The following is a 23,530-nucleotide window of genomic DNA, read 5'->3' on the forward strand; positions in this document are numbered from 1 at the left end:
AAACGCAATTCATGGGCTCCGAAAAAGGGTAGAGAATGGAGAATTGCACTAAGCAATCACTACGCATGGCTCCAAACTCGTGGGTGGAGGATGCATGAACGAAAACGCAATTCATGGGGCTCCGAAAAAGGGGTAGAGAATGGAGAATTGCACTAAGCAATTACTACGCATGGCTCCAAAATCGTGGGTGGAGGATGAATGAACGAAAACGCAATTCATGGGGCTCCGAAAAGGGTAGAGAATGGAGAATTGCACTAAGCAATCACTACGCATGGCTCCAAACTCGTGGGTGGAGGATGCATGAACGAAACGCAATTGATGGGGCTCCGAAAAAGGGTAGAGAATGGAGAATTGCACTAAGCAATCACTATGCATGGCTCCAAACTCGTGGTGGAGGATGCATGAACGAAAACGCAATTGATGGGGCTCCGAAAAGGGTAGAGAATGGTAAATTGAACTATGCAATCACTACCCAAGGCTCCAAACTCATGGGTGGAGGATGCATGAACGAAAACGCAATTCATGGGAGCTCCGAAAAAGGGTAGAGAATGGAGAATTGCACTAAGCAATACTACGCATGGCTCCAAAATCGTGGGTGGAGGATGAATGAACGAAAACGCAATTCATGGGGCTCCGAAAAAGGGTAGAGAATGGAGAATTGCACTAAGCAATCACTACGCATGGCTCCAAACTCATGGGTGGAGGATGAATGAACGAAAACGCAATTCATGTGGCTCCGAAAGAAGGGGTCGAGAACGGAGAATTGCACTAAGCAATTACTACGCATGGCTCCAAACTCGTGGGTGGAGGATGCATGAACGCAAACGCAATTCATGAGGCTCCGAAAAAGGGGTAGAGAATGGAGAATTGCACTAAGCAATCACTATGCATGGCTCCAAACTCGTGGGTGGAGGATGCATGAACAAAAACGCAAATCATGGGGCTCCGAAAAAAGGGAGAGATGGAGGATTGCACTACTAAGCAATCATGAAGCATGGCTCCAAACTCTTTGGTGGAGGATGCATGAACAAAACGCAATTCATGGGGCTCCGAAAAAGGGTAGAGAATGGAGAATTGCACTAAGCAATCACTACGCATGGCTCCAAACTCGTGGGTGGAGGATGCATGAACGAAAACGCAATTCATGGGGCTCCGAAAAAGGGTAGAGAATGGAGAATTGCAGTAAGCAATTACTACGCATGGCTCCAAAATCGTGGGTGGAGGATGAATGAACGAAAACGCAATTCATGGGGCTCCGAAAAAGGGTAGAGAATGGAGAATTGCACTAAGCAATCACTACGCATGGCTCCAAACTCGTGGGTGGAGGATGCATGAACGAAACGCAATTGATGGGGCTCCGAAAAAGGGTAGAAATGGAGAATTGCACTAAGCAATCACTATGCATGGCTCCAAACTCGTGGTGGAGGATGCATGAACGAAAACGCAATTCATGGGGCTCGAAAAAGGGTAGAGAATGGAGAATTGCACTAAGCAATCACTACATATGGATCCAAACTCGTGGGTGGTGGATGAATGAACGAAAATGCAATTGATGGGGCTCCGAAAAAAGGTAGAGAATGGAGAATTGCACTAAGCAATCACTACGCATGGCTCCAAACTCGTGGGTGGAGGATGCTGAACGAAAACGCAATTCATGGGGCTCCGAAAAAGGGTAGAGAATGGAGAATTGCACTAAGCAATCACTACGCATGGCTCCAAACTCGTGGGTGGAGGATGCATGAACGAAAACGCAATTCATGGGGCTTCGAAAAAGGGTAGAGAATGGAGAATTGCACTAAGCAATCACTACACATGGCTCCAAACTCGTGGGTGGAGGATGCATGAACGAAAACACAATTCATGGGGCTCCGAATAAAAGGCGAGGATGGAGGATTGCACTAGAGGTCCTCACTAGTCAATCATGAAGCATGGCTCCAAACTCTTGGTGGAGGATGCATGAACGAAAACGCAATTCATAGGGCTCCGAAAAAGGGTAGAGAATGGAGAATTGCACTAAGCAATCACTACGCATGGCTCCAAACTCGTGGGTGGAGGATGCATGAACGAAAATGCAATTCATGGGGCTCCGAAAAAGGGTAGAGAATGGAGAATTGCACTAAGCAATCACTACACATGGCTTCAAACTCGTGGGTGGAGGATGCATGAACGAAAACGCAATTCATGGGGCTCCGAAAAAGGGTAGAGAATGGAGAATTGCACTAAGCAATTACTACGCATGGCTCCAAATCGTGGGTGGAGGATGAATGAACGAAAACGCAATTCATGGGGCTCCGAAAAAGGGTAGAGAATGGAGAATTGCACTAAGCAATCACTACGCATGGCTCCAAACTCGTGGGTGGAGGATGCATGAACGAAAACGCAATTCATGGGGCTCCGAAAAAGGGTAGAGAATGGAGAATTGCACTAAGCAATTACTACGCATGGCTCCAAAATCGTGGGTGGAGGATGAATGAACGAAAACGCAATTCATGGGGCTCCGAAAAAGGGTAGAGAATGGAGAATTGCACTAAGCAATCACTACGCATGGCTCCAAACTCATGGGTGGAGGATGAATGAACGAAAACGCAATTCATGGGGCTCCGAAAAAGGGGAGAGAATGGAGAATTGCACTAAGCAATCACTACGCATGGCTCCAAACTCGTGGGTGGAGGATGCATGAACGAAAACGCAATTCATGAGGCTCCGAAAAAGGGGTAGAGAATGGAGAATTGCACTAAGCAATCACTACGCATGGCTCCAAACTCGTGGGTGGAGGATGCATGAACGAAAACGCAATTCATGGGGCTCTGAATAAAAGGCGAGGATGGAGGATTGCACTAGAGGGTCTCACTAGTCAATCATGAAGCATGGCTCCAAACTCTTTGGTGGAGGATGCATGAACAAAAACGCAATTCATGGGGCTCCGAAAAAGGGTAGAGAATGGAGAATTGCACTAAGCAATCACTACGCATGGCTCCAAACTCGTGGGTGGAGGATGCATGAACGAAAACGCAATTCATGGGGCTCCGAAAAAGGGTAGAGAATGGAGAATTGCACTAAGCAATTACTACGCATGGCTCCAAAATCGTGGGTGGAGGATGAATGAACGAAAACGCAATTCATGGGGCTCCGAAAAAGGGTAGAGAATGGAGAATTGCACTAAGCAATCACTACGCATGGCTCCAAACTCGTGGGTGGAGGATGCATGAATGGAAACGCAATTGATGGGGCTCCGAAAAAGGGTAGAAAATGGAGAATTGCACTAAGCAATCACTATGCATGGCTCCAAACTCGTGAGTGGAGGATGCATGAACGAAAACGCAATTGATGGGGCTCCGATAAAGGGTAGAGAATGGAGAATTGCACTAAGCAATCACTACGCATGGCTCCAAACTCGTGGGTGGAGGATGCATGAACGAAAACGCAATTCATGGGGCTCCGAAAAAGGGTAGAGAATGGAGAATTGCACTAAGCAATTACTACGCATGGCTCCAAAATCGTGGGTGGAGGATGAATGAACGAAAACGCAATTCATGGGGCTCCGAAAAAGGGTAGAGAATGGAGAATTGCACTAAGCAATCACTACGCATGGCTCCAAACTCATGGGTGGAGGATGAATGAACGAAAACGCAATTCATGGGGCTCCGAAAAAGGGTAGAGAATGGAGAATTGCACTAAGCAATCACTACGCATGGCTCCAAACTCGTGGGTGGAGGATGCATGAACGAAAACGCAATTCATGAGGCTCCGAAAAAGGGGTAGAGAATGGAGAATTGCACTAAGCAATCACTACGCATGGCTCCAAACTCGTGGGTGGAGGATGCATGAACGAAAACGCAATTCATGGGGCTCCGAATAAAAGGCGAGGATGGTGGATTGCACTAGAGGGTCCTCACTAGTCAATCATGAAGCATGGCTCCAAACTCTTGGGTGGAGGATGCATGAACAAAAACGCAATTCATGGGGCTCCGAAAAAGGGTAGAGAATGGAGAATTGCACTAAGCAATCACTACGCATGGCTCCAAACTCGTGGGTGGAGGATGCATGAACGAAAACGCAATTCATGGGGCTCCGAAAAAGGGTAGAGAATGGAGAATTGCAGTAAGCAATTACTACGCATGGCTCCAAAATCGTGGGTGGAGGATGAATGAACGAAAATGCAATTCATGGGGCTCCGAAAAAGGGTAGAGAATGGAGAATTGCACTAAGCAATCACTACGCATGGCTCCAAAGTCGTGGGTGGAGGATGCATGAATGGAAACGCAATTGATGGGGCTCCGAAAAAGGGTAGAAAATGGAGAATTGCACTAAGCAATCACTATGCATGGCTCCAAACTCGTGAGTGGAGGATGCATGAACGAAAACGCAATTGATGGGGCTCTGAAAAAGGGTAGAGAATGGAGAATTGCACTAAGCAATCACTACATATGGATCCAAACTCGTGGGTGGTGGATGAATGAACGAAAATGCAATTGATGGGGCTCCGAAAAAAGGTAGAGAATGGAGAATTGCACTAAGCAATCACTACGCATGGCTCCAAACTCGTGGGTGGAGGATGCCTGAACGAAAATGCAATTCATGGGGCTCCGAAAAAGGGTAGAGAATTGAGAATTGCACTAAGCAATCACTACACATGGCTCCAAACTCGTGGGTGGAGGATGCATGAACGAAAACGCAATTGATGGGGCTTCGAAAAAGGGTAGAGATTGGAGAATTGCACTAAGCAATCACTACACATGGCTCCAAACTCGTGGGTGGAGGATGCATGAACGAAAACACAATTCATGGGGCTCCGAATAAAAGGCGAGGATGCAGGATTGCACTAGAGGGTCCTCACTAGTCAATCATGAAGCATGGCTCCAAACTCTTTGGTGGAGGATGCATGAACGAAATCGCAATTCATAGGGCTCCGAAAAAGGGTAGAGAATGGAGAATTGCACTAAGCAATCACTACGCATGGCACCAAACTCGTGGGTGGAGGATGCATGAACGAAAATGCAATTCATGGGGCTCCGAAAAAGGGTAGAGAATGGAGAATTGCACTAAGCAATCACTACACATGGCTTCAAACTCGTGGGTGGAGGATGCATGAACGAAAACGCAATTCATGGGGCTCCGAAAAAGGGTAGAGAATGGAGAATTGCACTAAGCAATTACTACGCATGGCTCCAAAATCGTGGGTGGAGGATGAATGAACGAAAACGCAATTCATGGGGCTCCGAAAAAGGGTAGAGAATGGAGAATTGCACTAAGCAATCACTACGCATGGCTCCAAACTCGTGGGTGGAGGATGCATGAACGAAAACGCAATTCATGGGGCTCCGAAAAAGGGTAGAGAATGGAGAATTGCACTAAGCAATTACTACGCATGGCTCCAAAATCGTGGGTGGAGGATGAATGAACGAAAACGCAATTCATGGGGCTCCGAAAAAGGGTAGAGAATGGAGAATTGCACTAAGCAATCACTACGCATGGCTCCAAACTCATGGGTGGAGGATGAATGAACGAAAACGCAATTCATGGGGCTCCGAAAAAGGGGAGAGAATGGAGAATTGCACTAAGCAATCACTACGCATGGCTCCAAACTCGTGGGTGGAGGATGCATGAACGAAAACGCAATTCATGAGGCTCCGAAAAAGGGGTTGAGAATGGAGAATTGCACTAAGCAATCACTACGCATGGCTCCAAACTCGTGGGTGGAGGATGCATGAACGAAAACGCAATTCATGGGGCTCTGAATAAAAGGCGAGGATGGAGGATTGCACTAGAGGGTCCTCACTAGTCAATCATGAAGCATGGCTCCAAACTCTTTGGTGGAGGATGCATGAACAAAAACGCAATTCATGGGGCTCCGAAAAAGGGTAGAGAATGGAGAATTGCACTAAGCAATCACTACGCATGGCTCCAAACTCGTGGGTGGAGGATGCATGAACGAAAACGCAATTCATGGGGCTCCGAAAAAGGGTAGAGAATGGAGAATTGCACTAAGCAATTACTACGCATGGCTCCAAAATCGTGGGTGGAGGATGAATGAACGAAAACGCAATTCATGGGGCTCCGAAAAAGGGTAGAGAATGGAGAATTGCACTAAGCAATCACTACGCATGGCTCCAAACTCGTGGGTGGAGGATGCATGAATGGAAACGCAATTGATGGGGCTCCGAAAAAGGGTAGAAAATGGAGAATTGCACTAAGCAATCACTATGCATGGCTCCAAACTCGTGAGTGGAGGATGCATGAACGAAAACGCAATTGATGGGGCTCCGATAAAGGGTAGAGAATGGAGAATTGCACTAAGCAATCACTACGCATGGCTCCAAACTCGTGGGTGGAGGATGCATGAACGAAAACGCAATTCATGGGGCTCCGAAAAAGGGTAGAGAATGGAGAATTGCACTAAGCAATTACTACGCATGGCTCCAAAATCGTGGGTGGAGGATGAATGAACGAAAACGCAATTCATGGGGCTCCGAAAAAGGGTAGAGAATGGAGAATTGCACTAAGCAATCACTACGCATGGCTCCAAACTCATGGGTGGAGGATGAATGAACGAAAACGCAATTCATGGGGCTCCGAAAAAGGGTAGAGAATGGAGAATTGCACTAAGCAATCACTACGCATGGCTCCAAACTCGTGGGTGGAGGATGCATGAACGAAAACGCAATTCATGAGGCTCCGAAAAAGGGGTAGAGAATGGAGAATTGCACTAAGCAATCACTACGCATGGCTCCAAACTCGTGGGTGGAGGATGCATGAACGAAAACGCAATTCATGGGGCTCCGAATAAAAGGCGAGGATGGTGGATTGCACTAGAGGGTCCTCACTAGTCAATCATGAAGCATGGCTCCAAACTCTTTGGTGGAGGATGCATGAACAAAAACGCAATTCATGGGGCTCCGAAAAAGGGTAGAGAATGGAGAATTGCACTAAGCAATCACTACGCATGGCTCCAAACTCGTGGGTGGAGGATGCATGAACGAAAACGCAATTCATGGGGCTCCGAAAAAGGGTAGAGAATGGAGAATTGCACTAAGCAATTACTACGCATGGCTCCAAAATCGTGGGTGGAGGATGAATGAATGAAAATGCAATTCATGGGGCTCCGAAAAAGGGTAGAGAATGGAGAATTGCACTAAGCAATCACTACGCATGGCTCCAAACTCGTGGGTGGAGGATGCATGAATGGAAACGCAATTGATGGGGCTCCGAAAAAGGGTAGAAAATGGAGAATTGCACTAAGCAATCACTATGCATGGCTCCAAACTCGTGAGTGGAGGATGCATGAACGAAAACGCAATTGATGGGGCTCTGAAAAAGGGTAGAGAATGGAGAATTGCACTAAGCAATCACTACATATGGATCCAAACTCGTGGGTTGTGGATGAATGAACGAAAATGCAATTGATGGGGCTCCGAAAAAAGGTAGAGAATGGAGAATTGCACTAAGCAATCACTACGCATGGCTCCAAACTCGTGGGTGGAGGATGCCTGAACGAAAATGCAATTCATGGGGCTCCGAAAAAGGGTAGAGAATTGAGAATTGCACTAAGCAATCACTACACATGGCTCCAAACTCGTGGGTGGAGGATGCATGAACGAAAACGCAATTGATGGGGCTCCGAAAAAGGGTAGAGATTGGAGAATTGCACTAAGCAATCACTACACATGGCTCCAAACTCGTGGGTGGAGGATGCATGAACGAAAACGCAATTCATGGGGCTCCGAATAAAAGGCGAGGATGGAGGATTGCACTAGAGGGTCCTCACTAGTCAATCATGAAGCATGGCTCCAAACTCTTTGGTGGAGGATGCATGAACGAAATCGCAATTCATAGGGCTCCGAAAAAGGGTAGAGAATGGAGAATTGCACTAAGCAATCACTACGCATGGCTCCAAACTCGTGGGTGGAGGATGCATGAACGAAAACGCAATTCATGGGGCTCCGAAAAAGGGTAGAGATTGGAGAATTGCACTAAGCAATCACTACACATGGCTCCAAACTCGTGGGTGGAGGATGCATGAACGAAAACGCAATTCATGGGGCTCCGAATAAAAGGCGAGGATGGAGGATTGCACTAGAGGGTCCTCACTAGTCAATCATGAAGCATGGCTCCAAACTCTTTGGTGGAGGATGCATGAACGAAATCGCAATTCATAGGGCTCCGAAAAAGGGTAGAGAATGGAGAATTGCACTAAGCAATCACTACGCATGGCACCAAACTCGTGGGTGGAGGATGCATGAACGAAAATGCAATTCATGGGGCTCCGAAAAAGGGTAGAGAATGGAGAATTGCACTAAGCAATCACTACACATGGCTTCAAACTCGTGGGTGGAGGATGCATGAACGAAAACACAATTGATGGGGCTCCGAAAAAGGGTAGAGAATGAAGAATTGCACTAAGCAATCACTACGCATGGCTCCAAACTCGTGGGTGGAGCATGCATGAACGAAAACGCAATTCATGGGACTCTGAATAAAAGGCGAGGATGGAGGATTGCACTAGAGGGTCCTCACTAGTCAATCATGAAGCATGGCTCCAAACTCTTTGGTGAAGGATGCATGAACGAAATCGCAATTCATAGGGTTCCGAAAAAGGGTAGAGAATGGAGAATTGCACTAAGCAATCACTACGCATGGCACCAAACTCGTGGGTGGAGGATGCATGAACGAAAATGCAATTCATGGGGCTCCGAAAAAGGGTAGAGAATGGAGAATTGCACTAAGCAATCACTACACATGGCTCCAAACTCGTGGGTGGAGGATGCATGAACGAAAACGCAATTGATGGGGCTCCGAAAAAGGGTAGAGAATGGAGAATTGCACTAAGCAATTACTACGCATGACTCCAAACTCGTGGGTGGAGGATGCATGAACGAAAACACAATTCATGGGGCTCCGAAAAAGGGTAGAGAATGGAGAATTGCACTAAGCAATCACTACGCATGGCTCCAAACTCGTGGGTAGAGGATGCATGAATGGAAATGCAATTGATTGGGCTCCGAAAAAGGGTAGAGAATGGAGAATTGCACTAAGCAATCACTACGCATGGCTCCAAACTCGTGGGTGGAGGATGCATGAACGAAAATGCAATTCATGGGGCTCCGAAAAAGGGTAGAGAATGGAGAATTGCACTAAGCAATCACTACGCATGGCTCCAAACTCGTGGGTGGAGGATGCATGAATGAAAACGCAATTCATGGGGCTCCGAAAAAGGGTAGAGAATTGAGAATTGTGCTAAGCAATCACTACGCATGGCTCCAAAATCGTGGGTGGAGGATGCATGAACGAAAACGCAATTCATGGGGCTCCGAATAAAAGGCGAGGATGGAGGATTGCACTAGAGGGTCCTCACTAGTCAATCATGAAGCATGGCTCCAAACTCTTTGGTGGAGGATGCATGAACGAAATCGCAATTCATAGGGCTCCGAAAAAGGGTAGAGAATGGAGAATTGCACTAAGCAATCACTACGCATGGCACCAAACTCGTGGGTGGAGGATGCATGAACGAAAATGCAATTCATGGGGCTCCGAAAAAGGGTAGAGAATGGAGAATTGCACTAAGCAATCACTACACATGGCTTCAAACTCGTGGGTGGAGGATGCATGAACGAAAACGCAATTGATGGGGCTCCGAAAAAGGGTAGAGAATGAAGAATTGCACTAAGCAATGACTACGCATGGCTCCAAACTCGTGGGTGGAGCATGCATGAACGAAAACGCAATTCATGGGACTCTGAATAAAAGGCGAGGATGGAGGATTGCACTAGAGGGTCCTCACTAGTCAATCATGAAGCATGGCTCCAAACTCTTTGGTGAAGGATGCATGAACGAAATCGCAATTCATAGGGTTCCGAAAAAGGGTAGAGAATGGAGAATTGCACTAAGCAATCACTACGCATGGCACCAAACTCGTGGGTGGAGGATGCATGAACGAAAATGCAATTCATGGGGCTCCGAAAAAGGGTAGAGAATGGAGAATTGCACTAAGCAATCACTACACATGGCTCCAAACTCGTGGGTGGAGGATGCATGAACGAAAACGCAATTGATGGGGCTCCGAAAAAGGGTAGAGAATGGAGAATTGCACTAAGCAATTACTACGCATGACTCCAAACTCGTGGGTGGAGGATGCATGAACGAAAACACAATTCATGGGGCTCCGAAAAAGGGTAGAGAATGGAGAATTGCACTAAGCAATCACTACGCATGGCTCCAAACTCATGGGTGGAGGATGAATGAACGAAAACGCAATTCATGGGGCTCCGAAAAAGGGTAGAGAATGGAGAATTGCACTAAGCAATCACGACGCATGGCTCCAAACTCGTGGGTGGAGGATGCATGAACGAAAACGCAATTCATGAGGCTCCGAAAAAGGGGTAGAGAATGGAGAATTGCACTAAGCAATCACTACGCATGGCTCCAAACTCGTGGGTGGAGGATGCATGAACGAAAACGCAATTCATGGGGCTCCGAATAAAAGGCGAGGATGGTGGATTGCACTAGAGGTTCCTCACTAGTCAATCATGAAGCATGGCTCCAAACTCTTTGGTGGAGGATGCATGAACAAAAACGCAATTCATGGGGCTCCGAAAAAGGGTAGAGAATGGAGAATTGCACTAAGCAATCACTACGCATGGCTCCAAACTCGTGGGTGGAGGATGCATGAACGAAAACGCAATTCATGGGGCTCCGAAAAAGGGTAGAGAATGGAGAATTGCACTAAGCAATTACTACGCATGGCTCCAAAATCGTGGGTGGAGGATGGATGAACGAAAATGCAATTCATGGGGCTCCGAAAAAGGGTAGAGAATGGAGAATTGCACTAAGCAATCACTACGCATGGCTCCAAACTCGTGGGTGGAGGATGCATGAATGGAAACGCAATTGATGGGGCTCCGAAAAAGGGTAGAAAATGGAGAATTGCACTAAGCAATCACTATGCATGGCTCCAAACTCGTGAGTGGAGGATGCATGAACGAAAACGCAATTGATGGGGCTCTGAAAAAGGGTAGAGAATGGAGAATTGCAGTAAGCAATCACTACATATGGATCCAAACTCGTGGGTGGTGGATGAATGAACGCAAATGCAATTGATGGGGCTCCGAAAAAAGGTAGAGAATGGAGAATTGCACTAAGCAATCACTACGCATGGCTCCAAACTCGTGGGTGGAGGATGCCTGAACGAAAATGCAATTCATGGGGCTCCGAAAAAGGGTAGAGAATTGAGAATTGCACTAAGCAATCACTACACATGGCTCCAAACTCGTGGGTGGAGGATGCATGAACGAAAACGCAATTGATGGGGCTCCGAAAAAGGGTAGAGATTGGAGAATTGCACTAAGCAATCACTACACATGGCTCCAAACTCGTGGGTGGAGGATGCATGAACGAAAACGCAATTCATGGGGCTCCGAATAAAAGGCGAGGATGGAGGATTGCACTAGAGGGTCCTCACTAGTCAATCATGAAGCATGGCTCCAAACTCTTTGGTGGAGGATGCATGAACGAAATTGCAATTCATAGGGCTCCGAAAAAGGGTAGAGAATGGAGAATTGCACTAAGCAATCACTACGCATGGCACCAAACTCGTGGGTGGAGGATGCATGAACGAAAATGCAATTCATGGGGCTCCGAAAAAGGGTAGAGAATGGAGAATTGCACTAAGCAATCACTACACATGGCTTCAAACTCGTGGGTGGAGGATGCATGAACGAAAACGCAATTGATGGGGCTCCGAAAAAGGGTAGAGAATGAAGAATTGCACTAAGCAATCACTACGCATGGCTCCAAACTCGTGGGTGGAGCATGCATGAACGAAAACGCAATTCATGGGACTCTGAATAAAAGGCGAGGATGGAGGATTGCACTAGAGGGTCCTCACTAGTCAATCATGAAGCATGGCTCCAAACTCTTTGGTGAAGGATGCATGAACGAAATCGCAATTCATAGGGTTCCGAAAAAGGGTAGAGAATGGAGAATTGCACTAAGCAATCACTACGCATGGCACCAAACTCGTGGGTGGAGGATGCATGAACGAAAATGCAATTCATGGGGCTCCGAAAAAGGGTAGAGAATGGAGAATTGCACTAAGCAATCACTACACATGGCTCCAAACTCGTGGGTGGAGGATGCATGAACGAAAACGCAATTGATGGGGCTCCGAAAAAGGGTAGAGAATGGAGAATTGCACTAAGCAATTACTACGCATGACTCCAAACTCGTGGGTGGAGGATGCATGAACGAAAACACAATTCATGGGGCTCCGAAAAAGGGTAGAGAATGGAGAATTGCACTAAGCAATCACTACGCATGGCTCCAAACTCGTGGGTAGAGGATGCATGAATGGAAATGCAATTGATTGGGCTCCGAAAAAGGGTAGAGAATGGAGAATTGCATTAAGCAATCACTACGCATGGCTCCAAACTCGTGGGTGGAGGATGCATGAACGAAAATGCAATTCATGGGGCTCCGAAAAAGGGTAGAGAATGGAGAATTGCACTAAGCAATCACTACGCATGGCTCCAAACTCGTGGGTGGAGGATGCATGAATGAAAACGCAATTCATGGGGCTCCGAAAAAGGGTAGAGAATTGAGAATTGTGCTAAGCAATCACTACGCATGGCTCCAAAATCGTGGGTGGAGGATGCATGAACGAAAACGCAATTCATGGGGCTCCGAAAAAAGGGTAGAGAATGGAGAATTGCACTAAGCAATCACTACGCATGGTTCCAAACTCGTGGGTGGAGGATGCATGAACGAAAACGCAATTCGTAGGGCTCCGAAAAAAGGGTAGGCAGGACCGAATGGTCCATCGGTTTTTTTCCACCTAAAAAGAGGCAAACATGCTTTTTTCAAAGAAAAATAAATCATTCGCGAGAGCACCATATCTTAGAGAAACAATATACTCATGCCAAGGGTAATCTTCCTTGTAACCGAAAATGAAGGGCAGGATGTCAACATTTGGCTTTTAAATGAACATGCATGGGAAACATCGAGCTAAGTTGAAAACAAATCACTCATAGTGTATAAAAACTCACATAGGCAAGTGTTTCACCCTATTCCCAAACCATAGCTGCACCATGACTTTATTTTGTACACGATTTCCTATCGAATCAAAAATCAAACGTACGATCACGAACCAATAGGATTTTCTCGAGGGCAGTGTTTTTGGAGAGGAAGCTGAGTGTTTCGGTCTTTTCCTTTTATGTGGGGCAGGATATCGCCAGTCGAGAATGACTTTGAATGGCAATTCGAAAGGAAGAGACAAAAATGGGTTTTGCTTTGCCGACAGTCACTTATCTTGCCGAAAATTTATCTGGTTTGAAGATTTTCCATTCCCTTTCTTTCATTGATCGAGAATTACTCTATTTTCCTCCAATCTTTTCCATTTTCACTTCCTTTCGATCTTCGATCGGGAATCCTCCTTTTTCTTTCTTTTTTGTTATTCTTTTCTTTGTTTTCATCTTTTTTCTTTTTCTTTCTTTCCATTTCTTCCTTTTCTTCCTTTTTTATTGTTCTTTTCTTCGTTTTCATCTTTTTTCTTTTTCTTTCTTTCCACTTCTCCTTCTCCATTCCTTTCTTTGGGAAATCGGGTTTTAGCATTCTATTCGCTCTCCCTTGAGGAAATTCTGATGTCCTTTGCTTCGGGGGAAAGGATGAGGATTCTTTCGATAGGCCAAGGTTCAAAAAAGGTCTAAGGTTGTGTCAATGGGGTCTTTTATCGTGGGAACCCGATCTTGATATCTGGGGCAAAACAAATTTGGGTGTCAAGGTGTCGGTCTCGAGCATGAACTTCCATATTATTCCACAAGGCACGCGCGACAATGATGATTTGGAAACAACGTGCAAAATTAGTCATGGCCACAGCCAGGTGGGCACTCAAGAATCCCGTTTATGGCATTGTGATACTACGGTTGGGAATTTACACAAATAGACCCAACGTTTCCAAATTATGTTCTTTCATCAGTTCAATGAATTAATCCATTCTTATCTCGGTTATTCAGGAAAAATAAACTCTTGGCGTCAGTCCCTTGTTTCCAGAAGATACGTTTGCTCTCTACGAATGATTTATGCTTCCTAACTATAACATGTCGACCTTCGAGGTCTTTCTTTCTTTTTCCTTTTTGTTTCATTTTTATATTCACAAAACCATACATCCATTGCCCTCTATGAGGAAAACTTTTCTTTGTACACCTACATTCTTATACATGACGAACGTTTTCTGTACACGCATTAGAACTCTTTTTCTTGACGTCAACACGGTCTATGTACAAAACCCTATTTACGTTCAAAGATTTTTTCGTTTTTCCCAACACACAACTATGGTTCATGCAAAAGTTTCTTTATATACATTCGTCGCTCACACACACAAGAATTTCTCTCCACGCATCACTTACACACACAAAAAACCTTCTATACACATTTTCCTTTTACATACATATATATATAAAAACATTTTTCTTTTTCTCCATATACGTAGACATTTTATTCACAACACTTCTTTCATTTTTATCATGATTTTGATTCATTTTATTTTTAGGACGACGTTCCTAAATGGAAAACTCCACACGACTCCGGAATTTTGAAAAAACACTATTGACAACAACGAAACAAGTACTAACGTAACAACTCAAACGATACGTATGTACAAAAAAAAAGTCAATCAAAACGAAACAAACGTTAGTCCCTTAGTTAAACCAAAATAAAATGATATGTAACAGGAAAAAACGAAAACATAAACATAATATAACATAAAAAGAAATACGGATCTAAGGATCTCCCAATCATGTGGCTCCGCTCCCTCCCAAGAAATCAAGCAAATCGGTCATCTCCTCGTCCTCGCAGGCCTCATCTGCCTCGTCGGGAACCTCTGCCGGTGCCTCTCCTGCCCGGGCCTCAGGCCAATCTCCGGGCCATGCGACCTCTTCCCTGAACTGATCCGAAGTAGGGCATGGAAAAGAAGTAAAACCCTGGCTCTGCAGGCTGAGGCTCAACTGGTAAAGACAATCATGGGTCTGTACATGCGCCCGGTGGTTGGCCGCCTGCTGGCAAACCAAATGTCGTAAATACTGCTTCGTATCAAATGATCCAGCTAGGCCAACCTGATGAGGTGGCGGCGCGTCTGCGGCCTGCGGAGCATCACCCTGGGCCTGTCTCTGCGTGTAATACTTCTCAATAAAAGCCCGGGTGATGGGCGGCCGAATCACATTGCTAGGTGCGACGGGGACTCCGAACGACTGGCAGAGTCCTGTGATCAAAGCGGGAAATCCCAGGGCCCTGTTGGACTTATCCGGGTCCAGAGGGTGCCTGGTAGGCGCCATACCTGCAAATAGATAGATGACATCAGCGATCAACTGAGCCACGTGAATGCTCATCCGTGTCAAGATGGCATACACCAGCTGACACTTCGGCAGGGGGAGGTCGGAATTATGATCGCTGGGCTGGATGTTGCTGAGCAGCAAGGTCATCCAGATCTGGGTCAGGGTGGTCATGTTGGTGCGCATGATCCGCACCCATCTCCCAGCAGCAGTCCAGGCAAAATCCTGCCCCGGTATACACAGTAACTGGGCGATGACCTCCTCATCATACCCATCGGCCTGGTTCCTCCTCTGGCCATACTCGCACTCCTGGCCCTCCTCCAGCACTAAAGGGTATCCCAGGAACTGGCTGAGGGCATCCGCATCGAAAGGGATCCACTGACCCCTCACCCAAGATCACATATCTCGCACACCCTCCTCTGTAGGCCAAGCATTAGCATAAAACTCGAGGACTACGTCTAGGTCGAACTTGGCCATGGGGGTAACCAGCAATGCCCACCGCCGGCGAACTATCTCTTCCTGGAAGTCAGTATACTCGTCGTCCCTGAGCTGGACACGTCTCTCCCGGAGGAATGACCATCCTTTGATGGCCTCGAAGCGCTGCTGGTGCTCAGCGCTCCTAAAATGATGGCTGTCATATTCAGGAGTGGAACTGGTTCCTTCAACCGCCTTGTCTTTCCTGGATCTCTTTGAGGCAAGCTTCCTTGGGGCCATTTCCTAAAAAGACAAACATTTTGGGAAGTTAGTTTCACCAAGAAATGCTACCTTCAAAGCAAAAATGGCATGCAACCTCCTCCAATAAACACAAACATCAATGTAAGTTTAAAGCAAACTCATGCACATATTTCCTCACGAACATACATTCGCACAAGATATTGTGCTAACTAAAATTGCACTCATGCACAATCAAGGCATCTTCGTTACCTAGATCACGTATATGCACTTCCAAGGCGTATTTACTACCTAAATCACATGCATTTCCTTTGCTAAATTTACATACATGCATACTCAAGGTATTTTGGCTATCGAACATTGCACACATGCACATTCGGGTATTTCTAATACCTATACATACACAAATTCCGTGAGGAATCTTGGCTACCCACACAATAAGGTGCTACATTTCATGCTTATTCAAGTGTTTTTTTGCTACCTAAATCTGCATGCAAATTCAAGTATATTTTTTGCTAACTAAAATTGCATTTAAATCAAAAAGGTATCTTTGTAAGGTATTTCTTTACATAACATGCAACATATATATTTTCATGAGATATTTTGACTATCTAAAAAAATTACATGTACACAAATCCAAGCATCTTGCTACCATATCCAAAGGTGTAAATTGCTAAAGGTATTTTGCTACCTATTCTACACCTACATGTTCATGATGAACAAAATTTCTAAACATCTAGGTGTAAGGAAACTATTTATGGCATAGCCCATAGTTGATTGCTGGCCAAAAAGGGTAGCTTCACCTAATATGCACCCACTCTCGCGTTCTCTTGCATCCAAAAACAAGCTTCGGTTCCTAGGCCTAGGGTGTATGTGGGGCAATCATTCTAGCCCTTATGAAACTGAATACATGCTCCAAAGACAGCAAACACGCGCAAACCAAATTGTCCCATAGGTTGTATCCCTACAAAATCATGCGCAAATGCCATTGAGGCATTTCACCGAACACTTGGTGGGCACACGTTTAGGCATTAATAGCAAGAGAATGTGGACAATGTGGCATGCCCCATTGCTCCAAAATGCATTATAGGCCTAGGGTCATCTCATACAAATCCTCAATTCAACCCAATCAAGCAAGAAAACAAACCAAAATTGCCCCACGTATTTGAGTACATTCCCACAATCTAGAGCACCAAAGGAAGATCAAAATACACCAATGGAAAGCTCGAAAGCTTAAGGATGGAATACTTACTTGTTGGTGACGAAATAAAGCGCAAAACGGAATCAAAAATGTGAAAAATGATGCCACCTAGCGATTCATCCCGTGAGGGCCGGTTTCTCAAAGATGTATTTCACGGGATCCATTTTGGAAATAAGCCACGTGGTATGGCTGAGCATGTACTGCCTAAGCCGATGTGATGCCCATACCAGAGCACAACACGTCCTTTCCAGCATTGAGTAATTCATCTCACATGCGGTAAACTTCTTGCTTAGATAGTAAATGGCTTGCTTCTTTTTTCCAGAATCATCGTGTTGACCAAACACGCACCCCATAGACTCGTCCAACACGATCATGTACAGGAAAAGAGGTCTTCCTGTTACAGGTGGCATGAGCACCAGGGGGTTTGCGAGACTCTGTTTGATCTTCTCGAAGGCCTCTTGGCAGTCACTGTTCCATAGGACCGCCTGGTTCTTACGTAATAGCTTGAAAATGGGCTCACATGTAGGGGTGAGTTGCGAGATAAATCTCGCGATATAATTCAACCTGCCCAAGAACCCCCGAACCTGCTTCTCCGTGCGTGGTTCCGGCATTTCAAGGATGGCCTTCACTTTCTCGGGATCTATCTTTATCCCTTTCTGACTTACGATAAATCCCAGCAACTTCCCCGACTTTACCCCAAAGGTACATTGGTTGGGTTTAGCTTCAGTTGGTATTTCCGCAACCTTTCGAACAACTTACGTAGATTGACGAGGTGTTCGTCCTCAGTCCAAAATTTGGCAATCATGTCATCTACGTAGACCTCTATTTCCTTATGCATCATGTCATGGAACAATGCCACCATGGCACGCTGATAGGTTGCCCCAGCATTTTTTAGCCCGAAGGCCATCACTTTATAGCAGAACGTCCCCCATAGGGTGACGAAAGTGGTCTTCTCTACATCTTCGGGTGCCATCTTTATTTGATTATACCCCGAGAAACCGTCCTTAAAGGAGAAAAGGGTGAACTTAGCTGTATTATCTACCAATACATCAATGTGTGGCAGAGGAAAATTGTCTTTAGGACTGGCTCGGTTTAAGTCCCGATAGTCTACACACATTCGCACCTTGCCGTCCTTTTTCGGGACCGGGACAATGTTGGCCATCCACTCCGGGTATCGCGCCACAGCTAAGAAACCCGCATCGAACTGCTTTCTTACTTCTTCTTTGATCTTCAAAGACATCTCGGGTCTCATCCTTCATAGCTTTTGTTTAACTGGGGAAGACCCTGGTTTCAACGACAACTTATGCTGCACAATGTCGGAGTCCAGACCGGGCATGTCTTGGTATGACCATGCAAAGATGTCAACTTCAGTTGCAACTTGGCTGACAAGGAGTCAACTTCAGTTGCAACTCTCTCCCCGAACGCGGGAGGGGTATACTTCCACGGAATGGCCTTATTGCTTTGATATGCAAACGGCGTCGGCTTGGGCGCTGTCCGGGGGTATATGGGTGTGGAGCCGGTCCCTTTCCTAGTAAAACATATTACTAGGGCCTTGGGGGTTAGGGGAACCTTCTTTTCTTCCGACTACATGAAAATATGTGGTTCCTCCTTCCCTCCTTTGGACACTTCAAGTTGCCCCTAGTCAATGAGCCACTGAAGCAATTCTCCCACAGCGGGACAGGTTTCCTTGTCGTGTGACTCCCCGAGGTGAAACAAACATTTGTCCCTTTCGTCTCCACCACAGGAGACCATGCACGCCGCTTGCAGTGATTGGTAGATGAAGCGTCTAGAAGTAGCCACCTCTCCTAATCTCTTGGCCCGCGATGGCCCACCCTCTTCGACGGCGTTCACGCTAGCCCCTCCATGACTAGCTAGCGGGTTGGTTTTAACATTTGGGCCTTCCTCTTGAAACGATAGCCAGCCGGCACTAATTAGGTGTTGCACCTTATACTTGAACGAGATGCAGGAGTCAATGTTGTGTCCGGGAGCTCCACTATGGTACGCACACTTGGCACCCGGGTCGTACCACTTGGGGTAGGGTGGCTGGAAGACCTTCCCAGGTATGGCCACCACCAAATGATTCTCCAATAATGAAGGCCATAACTCGGAGTATGCCATGGGGATAGGAGAGAAGTTGTCTTTCAGGGGTGGGCGTTGTGCATTATTATAGCTCGTGCCGGGGGCTGTATTATTGACTGGCCGGGGCGTGGCTGGAGTTATGCGTTGGGCCGGCGCTCTTTCTGTCGCGGGCGGTCCTTTCACTTGAGTCGGGAGGGAACTCCCGGCTCGGATTGAAAAGTTCGGGGGGTTAGGCTGGTATGAGCTTTGGATATTTTGGGGTGCTTTCATCCACGTCGGGGCGGTGGTGACCGCGTGGGTATCTCCTTCCTTTTTCCTCGCGCCCACCACTGGGACTCTTCTGCTGTTGTTGGGGGCCATGTTGGAAGCATATTCGAACTTGCCTTTTCTTAGTCCGGATTCAATTCTTTCTCCGGCGAAGACGAGATCCGCAAAGTTAGCTGGCATGTAGCCTATCAGCTTTTCATAGTAGAACGTGGGCAACGTATCTACCATAATTGTGATCATCTCTCTCTCCGTCATGGGCGGGACGACTTGGGCTGCGAGATCTCTCCATCTTTGGGCATACTCCTTAATGGACTCATGTTCTCGCTTGGTCATACTCTGAAGCTGGTTCCGATCGGGAGCCATATCCGTATTGTATTGGTACTGCCTAATGAAGGCAGTTGCCAAGTCTTTCCATGATCGGATTTGGGAAGCTTCCAGATTGGTATACCATGCCACAGCCGCTCCAGCCAAGCTATCTTGAAAGAAATGGACCAACAGCTTTTCGTCTGTAGAATACGCCCCCATCTTTTGGCAATACATCTGAAGATGCCCTTTCGGAAATGTCATCCCTTTGTACTTATCGAAATCCGGTACTTTGAACTTGGGAGGGATGACGATGTCAGGCATGAGACATAGGTCCGCTAAATCCGAGAACGGGTAATTGCCGAGGCCCTCTACTGCTCTTAGCCTCTCTTCAAGCACATCAATCTTTCCCTTATCTTCTGTGAAGGGAACGGATTCTTTTACGGGTTCGGGTGAAGATAGGACATGGCGAACTATGTTTGGTTGAGGTAATTCATGGGGGGATGGATCCTTGAGGGGAAGCAGAGGGCCTAGATGAGTATCTCCTTCGTCGTCTTCTTGCAGGGGGTAATCGGCATAAGGAGGAAGTTGCCCCTCGAAGGTAGGGGCTTGGCTCACATCTTCCGGAGCGGCACGGGGAGTGAAGTCCGGAGGCAAGCCATAAGGGTAAGCTTGCGGACTGTACCTCCGACCGAACACCGTCGGGTGTCTATCTCGGCCCAAGTTTATTGTGGGCTGCAGCACTGGTTCCACTTCCCTAACTGCATTGGAGGCGGTTGCCGTGGCATTATCCTCTAGAGTTTTCTGGAGTTTTAGCATGGCCTCCGTGATAGAAGCCATTTGATCTTTTAAGGACGATAGATCGGCCTTCATCTGCTCTTGCACGCCCTCTTCATTATCCATTTTTCTGGATCGAGTGTTATAGGGGTGCCTTTGTGCTTTCTTAGTTATGGTGAATTCCCTAAAGAAACAAACAACAGTTAGTATGCCACCAAAACATGAATATGCAAATGAATGACCGGAGCACTTGGATGCACCCCAAGGGTTTTTTAGATAACGTGATGAGTTCAGAACTTCTCGTTTTATAAACAGAACAAAGCTTTCATCTAGCCAAGATTATACAAAAGTGTTACAAGAGGGCCTAACAGTTTCTAATTATATGGGCCATCAAATCTATCATGTGTTGACAGTAATTGATTAGCCCATGAATCTCCTCGGGGGCTGTACACACTTCGGCCATGGCTTTTGCTTTGGCTAGTAGTCGCGGGAGGTCTTGACTTCCATTCAAGGTCAAGGCGAACCTATCCATCCACATAGTCGCTTCTTGATGCAATGCATCAATCACCCTCCCTCTTGCTTCTTTTTCGGCGTACACTTGTGCAAAATCCTCCACTAGCTTTTGCTCATGGGTCACAGACTGGTTCAACTCTTCCTTATACTGCCCTATGATAGCTAGCATGCTTTGCTCCGTGGCTTCCAAGTGTTGAACCAAACTCCTCTTGGATCTTGCGCAAGCAGCTAACTCTTCTTTTAAGATCATGCCATGCACCCGTGACCGGTCTTTTTCCTCTCTTCGGAGCTTGAGCTCATTGTTGCTACCCAACAAAGCTCCTCGGAATTTCTCTCGGCCATGTTCCTCCTTGCGGGCCCTTTTGGTTTCTTGTTCAAGGGCTCTTGCAGTGGCCGCGTTTTCCTCTCGTAACTCGGTGCACTCCTTCCAGATGTGTAGCGGTTGACTTGAATTTTTCTTTGGCGAGTCTTGCCTTCCCTAACTCTAATTTTAGAGCTTGGACTTCCTCATCTTCCTCCGAAGCTTCGAAGTTCTCCTCATCGATAACTTTCAATTTAGAGAGCCAATCTAACCCTTGCGTGTGAACTCTTAGCCATCCATGATAACCACCGATGACGCCATTACGGATGCCTCTAAGCTCCTTGTCTTTCCTCAACGGACTTCTCCACGCCTTGTGGACTCTTTGTATCACCTTGAGACTTTGCGCGCCTAAATCCCTCACAAGGAAAGGTGAGAGACTTTCTTCTGTTGGCGCTCCCCTCATGGGGTACCCTAGCTGTCTTATGGCAAGTGCGGGATTATAGTTAATACAACCCCTCATCCCTATCAATGGAACATTAGGGTAGTCCCCACACGAGAAAAGAACTCCCTCCTTGCCTTCATTCCATCGAGGAAACCAATTGATTGCGCTGCCTACTATCCCAGCCAAGTGTTGGTCCCAATCGACTCTTCTTTTTTCGACACACGAGCAATAACTTTGAAGCGGACACGGGTGTCTTATGTCTTGTTGGAATAGGTGTGAAACCAACCACACACAGAGAGCGGGTAAGCAACATACAATCCGTGCGCTGTTTTTCTCGCACCTTCGGTCAAAGGTATCAAATAAGTCCGCCAAGATAGCCACCACTGGACTCTCCTTGCTATGGTGATATGCAAGGAAAGCATCAATTACGGCCAAGTCCACCAAACCGTCCACATTCGGAAAGAGGACAACCCCAAAAATCAGTAGAGCTAGTATATCCGCAAATGGGCCCCACTTCTCTTGGCTTGCCATATCTCTTGCCTTGCCTTCCAAGTATTTTCGGGGCAGGCCCACTACGCCGTTTCGAGTTTGCTTCATGCGGTCCAACTCTTTTGCCGAATCTCCAACCACAGCTGCAATCTTACTCAAGGAGGGAAGAAACCCGGAGAACAGGTACGGTTTTCTTCCCCCAAGAGGGCATCCTAATATCTCCTCAAACTCTTCAACAGTCGGTACCATTTGGAAGTCCCCAAACGTGAAGCACCTCAACGGCTGATCATAGTATTGGGCGAGGGATACGACAGCTTCCGTAAATACCTCCGCTGCGGTCAAATCTAGAATCTTTCCGTACACTTTGCAGAAGGCTTGCCTTTGGAGAGGTCCCATCAATCGTCCCAATTCCTTGAGGCTGGTGACATCTAGACCCTTAACCTTGACTTGATAAAACCTTTTGCCGTTTTGATTTGTCCCCATCATTTACCTAAAAAATGGGTGGATCAAGACTCCGATATGAATGATGTAATGCGTAGGCATGAAACAGAAAGAAAATAAAACAAAGGGGTAATTTACATATACGAGACCGCAAAGATCCACCTTTTTAATGCTACGTTTTAGGCATCATGGCGCCTCAACGTAAGTATTAAAAGGTTACACATTACACCTAAAGAAACTAGCAAAACTATATTTAGCGCTATTTGCAGAGAAATGCATGAGAACAAATGGCACAGAGCGTGTTTGCTCCATGCCCCTAATTGGGAACCTATAGGACAATATCTAGGGGTCTCTAATCACTACCCCCAACAATTCATAACTCACACGGCTTTTTTCTAGAGGTATCATCACTCAAGATAATAATATTGTGGCGGTATGGAATACAACCGTTATTTACATTTTACACAGTTCAACAAATGCACACACAAAGTTTCACAATTCCACAATTCCTTAAAATAGGCCTAACTCACAAAAAGTCCCCAGTGGAGTCGTCAACTGTCGCAACATGCCCTTTTGCGGGCGAGCGAAGGCGAGGCTCACGGGTGCGCTTTCCAAAGGAGGAAAGATGCGTGGAGTCGCCACCAACGTTTATTTGTGGAAAACGTCGGAAAAACCGAAGGAAACCGGTCAAAACGAAAATTCTAAGTTCGGGAGTTGTATTTACGTTT

The sequence above is a fragment of the Glycine soja genome, chromosome 3 (genome assembly GCF_004193775.1).
Source record: "Glycine soja cultivar W05 chromosome 3, ASM419377v2, whole genome shotgun sequence".
In the NCBI taxonomy this organism is placed as follows: domain Eukaryota; kingdom Viridiplantae; phylum Streptophyta; class Magnoliopsida; order Fabales; family Fabaceae; genus Glycine; species Glycine soja.